The sequence below is a fragment of the Alligator mississippiensis genome, chromosome 2 (assembly GCF_030867095.1).
Source record: "Alligator mississippiensis isolate rAllMis1 chromosome 2, rAllMis1, whole genome shotgun sequence".
NCBI lineage: Eukaryota > Metazoa > Chordata > Crocodylia > Alligatoridae > Alligator > Alligator mississippiensis.
In genome coordinates this window covers 135,958-143,113 of record NC_081825.1, presented here as the reverse complement: position 1 = coordinate 143,113, position 7,156 = coordinate 135,958, and the positions used below count along the sequence as shown (strand labels likewise).

The 7,156-nt window shown below is 52.7% G+C and overlaps 1 long non-coding RNA gene across 1 annotated transcript; it reads right to left on the bottom strand.

The window, feature by feature from the left end:
• Positions 1-2,292: 2,292 nt before the first annotated feature.
• Positions 2,293-6,912, bottom strand: LOC109285521 (uncharacterized). The gene is made up of 3 exons (XR_002093267.2): positions 6,378-6,912; positions 4,150-4,322; positions 2,293-3,646 (listed from the first exon to the last, which is right to left on the bottom strand). It is a non-coding gene; the product is annotated as an uncharacterized LOC109285521 (long non-coding RNA).
• Between the last annotated feature and the right edge of the window lie 244 nt (positions 6,913-7,156).

Sequence of the window (7,156 nt, the reverse complement as noted above, 5' to 3'; positions counted from 1 at the left end):
CTAGCTTGTGTGCCTCCCCCCATAGTTTGGTGTTGCCAGCAAATTTGGACAGGGTGCCTTCTACTGCCTCGTCCAAGTCACTAATGAAGATATTGAACAGTAACGGTCCCAGGACAGCACCTCGGGGGACTCCATTGCCCACATTTCTCCAGGTAGAAACCAACCCATCCACCACCACTCCCTGGGGGCATCCTGTAAGCTAATTTTCTGCCCACCAGACTCTGTAATAATCTACATTGCAACTATTTAGTTTATTTATAAGACTTGGGTGTGACAGTGTGTCAAAGGACTTTTTAAAAGCTAAGTAAATAACATCTACCTCTATTCTTTCATCCAAGCATTTTGTGACCCGGTTGTAAAATGAAACCAGGTTAATCAGGCAGGATCTGCCTGCTATGAACCCATGCTGATTGCCCCTTAGCATCATTTTACCCGGTGGTCCCGCACAAATATGATCCTTAACAATTATCTCAAAGGTCTTGCCAAGGATATAGGTGAGACTAACCGGCCTATAGTTACCTGGCGGTTCCTCCTTCCTCCCCTTCTTGAAAACAGGGACCACACTGGGGTTTTTCCAGTCCTATGGGACCTGTCCCGAGCACCATGAGTGGTGCCAGTGGCTCTACTATGATAGTTTCTTTTTAACCGCTTCCCCTCATCAAATCTTGGGGGCCAGCCCCTGTGTCCCTTGGGTTCTGCAGGCCCTAGAGGGGGTGAACAGTGGGTGAATTCTTGCTCCAGTCCACCAGCATGAGGCTTCCTGTCTGGACGAAGACACTGCTGGGTGCTGAGCAGGTAGATATTTTCATAGTTGGTCGGGTTTGAAGGGACCTGAGCAGATCATCAAGTCTGACCCCCTGCCCTGGGCAGGAAAGAGTGTTGGGGTCAAACAACCCCAGCAAGGTGTTCATCTAGCCTCCTCTTAAAGACCCCCAGGCTGGGAGCCAGCACCGCTTCTCTTGGAAGTTGGTTCCAGATCCTAGCTGCCTTGACAGTGAAGTAGCACCTCCTGATGTCTAGTCTGAACCTACCCTCTGCCAGCTTGTGTCCATTATTTCTTGTCACTCCTGGTAGTGCTCGAGGGAACAGGGACTCCCCCAATGCCTGCTGGTCCCCTCTGACTAGTTGTAAATGGCCACTAGATCCCCCCTCAGCCTTCTCTTGTGGAGGCTGAACAGATATCCCAAGCTCTTCTGGCATTGCTAGAAGAAATATGGATGCTCCCAGCTATGCATGCACTGGTGCTGGGCCAGTTTGGAGGAGTGAGAGAAGCACTTCCCAAACTCTGAGCAACTGAAATGGTTTCTTCTCTGTGTGGATGAGCTGGTGCTGGGCCAAGTGGGAGGATCAGGTGAAGCTCTTCCCACACTCCAAGCACTGATACACATCTCTCCCATGTGCATGAGCTGGTGCCGGGCCAGGTAAGAGGAGCAGGTAAAGCTCTTCGCACACTCTGAGCACTGATGTGGCATCTCCCTTGCATGCATGCACCAGTGCCTGGCCAGATTGGAGGGCTAACTGAAGCTCTTCCCATACTTGGTGCCATGATGTGGCTGGTCCCCACTGTGTACACACTGGTGCTGGGACAAGTCTTGCCAGGCAATTAAGTTCTTTCTGCACTCAGTGCAGTGGTGTGTCTTCCTTTCTAGGTGGATGTGCCAGCGCTGAGAAAGGGAGAAAAAAATGGGTGGCAGTCTTACCACATATTATACAATAGTACAGATACTTCCCCCCTGGGTCCATATAGGTGCTTGTCCAGGTCTGACGGGCATACAAAGCTCTTCCCCCATTTGGTAAAGCGGTGGGGGAGCTCTTCAGAATGGATCTGGAGATAAGCAACCAGGGTCGAGAGGCAGGTGAAGCTCTTCTCACACTTGACACATACATAGAGCTTCTCCCCAGTGTGCCCTATCTTGTGAAGAGCCAGGAGGGATGGGCAGTTAAAGGTTTTTCTGGCCTTGAAGCAGGGGTGGGCTCTGCCCCTGTGCTTGGCAGGGAGCTCCTGCTTCCCTTTGACACCCTCCCCACTGCCTTGGCTTGGATGTAGTGCTTCTTTCCAGTGCGTCTTTAGGCCTCTCATCTACACACATTCTTCCCTGGACCCAGGGCTCTTTCTGGGTTCTGCCCCTTCCCTGGTATAGAAAGGGTATCAAACTGACAGAGTCACCAAGGATAGGCATGGAGATGCAGTGATCCATGATGTACTAGGGAGCAGAAAAATAAAGCTTTTACTGTTTTCAAGGTACCGAAATGAAGAGTCATTGGACACACATACAGATAGATAACATTTATTTCATCAGTGGAACTCAAGTTAAAGGAATGAAATTAGCTTTTCTCAATGAAGGTTTGAAGTGAGGACCAGTGGCAATGAAAAGTGTCCATGACAAGTGGCTGATAATGAAACTGCTTTCTGAGAGAGAGGATATATCAGCATCACCGGGGCACTGGACAAGATAATTGTATAATAACTGTAGTTGCAACTAATCAAGCATCCCACCCAATGGGAGGAACATCCCAGGAATGCAGATGAGTCCACAAGTTGGCAAGTAATGCCAGATATACAACCAAGTTCCCCAGAGTCATGAAAATGACAAAAAGAAGGCAAAAAGAAACACACTTCATAGCATGTGAGAGCCCATAATGTAGTCTATGAGGTCTTTACTGAGCTTGAGAAAGCATTTGAGCACTTCCCTAAAGAAATCCTCAGGGGGAAATGGAGGGAAAAGAAAGCATCAGAAAAGCAAACTTACTTAGTAAAAGGTAAGTACCTCAATCCTGTGCACAAGCCAGAACAAGCCCCTGCATTAGAGATCCTCTGGAAAGGGAAACTGGTTTTCACTAGACCCTGCACCTAGCCCATGGCTTTTTATCGCAGTGACGGGTGTCTGATCTGCAGGTGGATTTTTACAAGGAGGAGAAGAAAACTTTTGAGAATGGTGGAGTGTGTGTGAGAGCATACACCTTAATGTCAATATGGCAAAGTCAGAGTCAGTGGTCTATGAAGATGAAGATATTAGGGAGGAATGTAGACAGAAGCTTCCAGTGGCCCCTTGATAAAAGTACCTGAGTTATATCATGTGCACATCTGTCACTAGAGGAAGAGTTGAGAAAATGCATCATCTACATTTTCTAGTAGCAGAGGCAGATAAGACTTCCATTACCTTGTGCTGGGTCATAAGGAGAAAAAGGATTTAGATAGGACTGAACTGAACACGTTAGGATTGTAAAATGTGTTTGGACAGGATACACTAGGCAAAAGAGGGAGGAAATCAAAACAGTTCCCTAAGAAGAGCTTTTAGTGACTATACGTACACAAGTGATGTGGCTGGATCAAATGAAGAAGATTATATCAATAAGAAATGTGAGCAAGGTCTGATCATTGACAGAGCAGTGGGGAGGAACTGAATTTAAACCTCCAGCCAAAAGTTCATGAAGATGAGACTGTTGAAATATAGGAAGATGACTACAGAATTTCACAGCTCATATAGCTCCAAGAAGAAGCAAGAACCAGAGCTTTACCCAGGGAAACAAGGACTTTGAAATCCCTCAGCATCTGGTCCTGGTAAAGCACCTTGTCTTCATTGTTCAGCAGCTCCCACTCCTCCTGTGTGAAATACACTGCCACGTCCTCAAACACCTCGTGGAGCTGCAGGCACAAGCGTTGCACCATCAGTGTCTCCTGCGCCAGCTGCCTCCAGCCCCCACAGCCCTGTCTGCAATCACTCTGTACTCCAGCTAATTGCAGGCTTTGCCATGACAGGTAAGGGTGCAAAATTCCCCAGTCTTCAGCTGACATGTGATGTGGATGCGGCTGTGGACATAGGAGTTCATGTGTTGGCCTTACCCCAGCTCATCACATTCTATCTGCTCGGTCCTCTGAGGCAGCCTGGGCAGCACTTTTAGGGGCAGGGAGCCCCAGCTCCATGCTCCCTGACCAGGCCTTCCAGTGCCAGCACCCCTTGGCTATCTGCACGTGGGAAGGAGCTCCTGCTAATGCCAGCTTGGTGTTTTTGCAGCCTCCATCACCACAGGCTTGACTTTCTTCAATTCTCTCTGCTACTTTCCAAATTCTTTACACCACCCCTGGCTCCTCCTGTGCTCTGCCCCAGCTGTACTCCCACCCCCAATTGGACCGGGTGCCCTGCTCACCTCCAAGTTCTCTGCCTGCTTTGGAGGCCTGCCCTGCCCCTTCTGCACTTGGCCTGGCTCAGGGGTCAGGGATCCCCTCTCCTCCAGGATCCCTGGAGAAGTACTCTGCAGCTCCAGGCTTACAGGCTTTTCTCCAAGAGGCTTCAGCTCAACTCTCCTCAGGGTCCCAGCACCTGTGGGTGGGGAAGAGCATGCACAGGTTAGCCCTGGTGCTGCTGGCATGGAGAAAGCCCTGCTAGTCTGCTGTATGGGCCTGGGACAAAGACAGACAGAGGCTTCAGAGTGTGGAAGATGGGGGAGAAGGAAGACTCAAAATCCCACAGCTCTTGCTAATAGACCTCCACTGGCATGAGGCTGGAGATGAGCTGCAATAACTCCCAGTGTAGCGTGGTGATCACAGCACCATGTCAGAGCTTTCCTCTGCTGACAACTCCCAGGTCCCTTCACTTTCAAGGGAATCTGCAGTAGGACACAGGCCCAGGTATTAGCTGTACCCGAACTGGCTGGAGGCCACTGGGGAGTCTCATTTCCCCGTCACCTGCACCAGGCCCTTATCGGGCAGAGGGCTCATGGGGGCATGAGAAAGGGGCCAGTGAACCCTGACTGCTGGAACATGAACTAGGTTATTGATTGTTATCGTGGCAGCATGACGTGGCCCAAACAAGATAAAGCCTCTCTCTCTGCTGGATGCTGCACACATGCAGTGAGAAAGATCAGGAACCCCTAGCCTGGGAGCTGCCCACGCACAGAGACCAGAGCTCTGTCCCGGCCCAGCTACCTGGTTACAAATATTGCAGCCCTGTCCTGGGCAGGGGCAGACATTCGAGCCTCTTCCCATGCATGCAGGACAGCCACTCAGGCACCCAGACCCACGCCCGGGCCTCCATCCTGTACCTCACCTGACTCCTGGCGGAGCAGGGGCTCCTCTTTGGAGACATGAAGTGACTTGTCCAGAGGCCCCGGGGTTTCCCTCTCTCCAGACTCCTCCAGAGGCCTTTCCGCATAATGGGCCTTTAATTGCTCCAGCCAAGAATCACCAGGTTCCTGCAATGTTCCTGCATCTCAAGTAGGGCCAGGGAGGTGATCCTCCCCCTCTATGTGACACTGGTCAGGCCACAGCTGGAGTACTGTGTCCAGTTCTGGGCGCCGCACTTCAGGAGGGATGTGGACAACATGGAGAGGGTCCAGAGGAGGGCCACCCGCATGATCCGGGGACAGCGGGGCAGACCCTACAATGAGAGGCTACGGGACCTGAACCTGTTCAGCCTTCACAAGAGAAGGCTGGGGGGGGGGACCTTGTGACCATCTATAAACTCACTAGGGGGGACCAGAAGGGTTTGGGGGGGACCTTGTTTCCTCTAGCGCCCCCCGGGGTAACAAGGAATAACGGCCACAAGTTGTTGGAGAGTAGGTTCAGACTAGACATCTGTAGGAACTATTTCACAGGGCGGCTAGGATCTGGAAACAACTTCCAAGGGAAGTGGTGCTGGCTCCTACCCTGGGAGTCTTTGGGAAAAGGCTTGATGTCTACCTGGCTGGGGTCATTTGAGCCCAGTTTTCCTCCTGCCCAGGCAGGGAGTCGGACTTGAAGATCTACAAGGTCCCTTCCGACCCGACTTCTATGATTCTATGAATGTTGCAGTGGGCTTCATATTGTCTGAGGACCCTTCCTTGACTGTCCCACTCACTGTGACCTGGGAACGGGATAAACATGTCCCTGGGGAGCTGGGAGAGACAGGGCTAGGAGGGAACATCCCCCAACCATGTGGAGACAGGGACAGCAGCATCCATGATCAGAGTGCAAGGTTTTCACCAGCATTGGACCACCTCCTCCTGCAGCTGCTGCTTTACTGGTGGTGCACCCCCTGTAAATGTTCCCTCTAAAGAGTAGTGGTCCATGAGTGCACTGCTTTGGTCCCGCAGTTCCCCAGAGCTGGTAGAGCCCGCAGAGCAGTGCCCCCCATGCTTGCCCATGCATGCAGTGGCGGGAGCCGCCCTCCCCGCATTCCCATGCCCCCCAAATGAGTTGCTCACGGCTCCATCCCACACCCCGCACTGGCTGGCAGTGCCTGTTAGCGCCCCTTCACTTCAGCACCCAGGGCAGCCGTCTTGCTTGCCCCAACCTTGCTACGGCACTGTCTTCCCTCTCCCCTCCTCCCCAAACCCCAAGGCCTTTCTCAAGAAAAGTTGCTCTACTGTTTAAAAAACTGTGCAGGTGAGAGTCATACCTCCAGAGAACAAACCAGGATATTCCTTGCCCTTCAGAGCCAAGAGAGACTCCGTCTCTGCTGGAAGCAGACCAGAACAAGACTTTCTTTGTCTTGTGGATCAGTAATGATCTGTTTTTAAGGGGAAACGTGAAAATAAAAATACTGAGCTGTGCCCCCAAATGAAAATGTTGAAGCATGGGTTGGTTCGAGGGCGGTAATGTTACATCACTGGACAATCAGGACAGGGTTTGAAATTTCTAATTCTGGCTGCTTGGCACTCAGCAAACAGAAAATCCCGTGAGTCACAGAACAGGTAAGCGCCTCGCTCCCCTGCCGGGCAGGCAGCAGCTCCTCCCGCAGGTGAGGCGAGGCGAGGCAAGGCAAGGCAAGGCAAGGCGGGGCTGGGGCTCTGCCGGCTCCGGAGAACTGCTCCGCTGCCCAGCGCTGCCGCCACGTGTCTCCTCGCTCCCCGAGGCGATGCGGCGGTGCGCAGCCGCAGCTCGCTGGAGCCGGCGGAGCCCGCGCCAGCCCCGTTCCCGCCTCGCCTCGGGGAGGAGCCGCTGCCTGCCCTGCACGGAGTGAGGAGCTTTTACCTCCCCGCGCTCCGCTCCTCTGGGCGGGCCCGCGTTAAAAAGTTGGTGACAGCAAGATTTCTAGTTGCGCGCGGCCCACTGCCCAGCCTCAGGGTCGTCCTCGCTGCCCTCCTGCCCCACACAGGCTGCGGGGACCAGGCTGGCTCCAGAAACCCCCAACCACAGCTGCCCTGCCCCAGCCCCGCACCTGCACCCATCCTCGGC